General features: G+C 37.1%; 1 pseudogene; it reads left to right on the top strand.

The window, feature by feature from the left end:
- The first annotated feature begins 1,922 nt into the window (after positions 1-1,922).
- Positions 1,923-2,490, top strand: LOC111536131 (annotated as a pseudogene).
- The last annotated feature ends 236 nt before the right edge of the window (positions 2,491-2,726 follow it).

Raw genomic sequence — 2,726 nt, 5'->3', positions numbered from 1 at the left:
CTCATCCTTTTTTATGGCGGCATAGTATTCCATGGTGTATATGTGCCACATTTTCTTCATCCAGTCTGTCACTGATGGACATTTGGGTTGATTCCAAGTCTTTGCTATTGTGAATAGTGCCACAATGAGCATACGTGTGCATGTGTCTTTATAGCAGCATGATTTATAATCCTTTGGGTATATACCCAGTAATGGGATGGCTGGGTCATATGGTACTTCTAGTTCTAGATCTTTGAGGAATCGCCATACTGTTTTCCATAATGGTTGAACTAGTTTACAATCCCACCAACAGTGTAAAAGTGTTCCTATTTCTCCACATCCTCTCCAGCACCTGTTGTTCCCTGACTTTTTAATGATTGCCGTTCTAACTGGTGTGAGATGGTATTTCATTGTGGTTTTGATTTGCATTTCTCTGATGGCCAGTGATGACGAGCATTTTTTCATGTGTCTCTTGGCTGTATGAATGTCTTCTTTTGAGAAATGTCTGTTCATATCCCTTGCCCACTTTTTGATGGGGTTGTTTGTTTTTTTCTTGTAAATTTGTTTGAGTTCTTTGTAGGTTCTGGATATTAGCCCTTTGTCAGATGAGAAAAATAAGGAATATTTCTATATATTTCTGTGGAGTAATCCCTAGGATATAATGTTAAATGAGGGGGGAAAAAATCAGGTGAAGAGGCCGGGCGCAGTGGCTCATGCCTGTAATCCCAGCACTTTGGGAGGCCGAGGCGGGTGGAGCACAAGGTCAGGAGTTCGAGACCAGCCTGGCCAATATGGTGAAACCCCATCTCTACTAAAAATACAAAAAAATTAGCCGGGCATGGTGGCAGGTGCCTGTAATCCCAGCTACTCGGGAGGCTGAGGCAGGAGAATCACTTGAACCCGGGAGGCGGAGGTTGCAGTGAGCTGAGATCATGCCACTGCATTCCAGCCTGGGCGACTGAGCGAGACTCCATCTAAAACAAAACAGAACAAAACAAAAACAACAACAACAAAAAATTAGGTGAAGAAGAGTATATATGGAATGTTATCATTTATCTAAGAAAATGGGGGAATGAGGGGAGATATGAGTATATACTTGCCTGCTTATATTTGAACACATATTTTATATAAATTTTGTACATATGTTTTAAAATATTTTATATTTTAATATAATATATATTTATATATAATATAAAAATACATTATATAATTTCATCTTACATGAAATGGTGTAATATTTGCATATAGCATATACACATCCTCCAATATACTATAAATCATCTCTAGATGATTTAATATAATATAAATGCTATATGAATAGTTGTTATACTGTATTTTTATTTGTATTTTTTTATTGTATTGTTATCTTTATAAGACTTTTTGGTAATATTTTCAATCCATGATTGGTTGAATCCAAGGATTCAGAAACATACTGCCTATAAATTATTCTGACAAATATCAAACCTGAATCAGAACAAGCTTGTAGATCTAATTATCAGTTTATAGAAAACAAGCGTTAGAGGAAACAATGGACTATTAATTGACACCATGAGGATGCATCAGAACCCAAAATTTAGAAAACTCTATAGGACAACTTCGTTTCTTCAACAAATAAATCTGTTCAACAGATTTAAAAAAAAAGAGAGAGAAGAAAACATGTAGTTTCATTAAAACAGACATATTAACAAAATACAAAGTATGGATTATCTTTGGTCCTGATTTTAAGAAACCAATTGGAGAGGGGGTGGGAGGACTAGATATTTGATTTGGGGAAATCTTTGTTAGGTTTTATCAAGTGTGATAAAGTGAACTGGGTTTGTTGAATATAAAAATACATTGTCTTGGGGGACGTGGGGAAGCACTGGGATACAATTACAGGGTTGGGCAGGCCCCATCTGGGAGGAGTTCATGAGTGAGTCCTGAGTCCCCTGCCTGCTGAGGAGATGGATAAAGATGGGTTTCCTCTCGTGAGAGTCAGGCATAGACTTGATCAAGGTGCCAGCTATTCAACAGAAAAGAATGGTGACATTTCTAAACCAAATTGTGGTGCACACTGTATAGTTCCTCAACTGCTCTTCTACATTTAGTGAGGAAAAACTGGCAAACCTTTATCTTTTTATCCAGAAAATTATATTGTAGATGCAAAGTTGTCATCCATACCAGGCCTAGATGATGGCACATTTGAAGTATCTCCTTAAAGTGCCACTAGTGTCACAAATGGATCACGTTCTGAAGTCACCTCAGAGTAATAACAGCAGGACAGTACATAAGACTCTGGACCACAGGAAAGTCAAGTATTAGCAGGAAATAACTGTAGCTAAAGATTCAAGATATGTCATATATCTCAAAATGGTTCAAGTGAGTGTACCAGTGATGGCAATAAGAAACAAAATGATATCAGAAGGACTAGACCCAGATCTTCTTGAGACGTCAGATGCTCCAGTTCCTGATGGCAAAAGTGAAAAAACTGCAGAACAAAGTTCAGATAGCAAATCTTCTTTTAGTGACTAAGCTTAATTTTGATAAGAATTACATGTGCATGTGTACTGCAAAATCATGGAACCAACCCAAATGCCCATCAATCAACAAGTGGATAAAAAAAACTGTGGTATATATATACAACTGAATACTATGCAGCCATAAAAAGGAATGAATTAACAGCATTTACCGTGACCTGGATGAGATTGGAGACTATTATTCTAAGTGAAGTAACTCAGGAATGGAAAACCAAACATCTTATGTTCTCA

Source organism: Piliocolobus tephrosceles, chromosome 12, assembly GCF_002776525.5.
Source record: "Piliocolobus tephrosceles isolate RC106 chromosome 12, ASM277652v3, whole genome shotgun sequence".
Classification (NCBI taxonomy): Eukaryota; Metazoa; Chordata; class Mammalia; order Primates; family Cercopithecidae; genus Piliocolobus; species Piliocolobus tephrosceles.
This window is presented reverse-complemented; position numbering and strand designations above follow the sequence as displayed.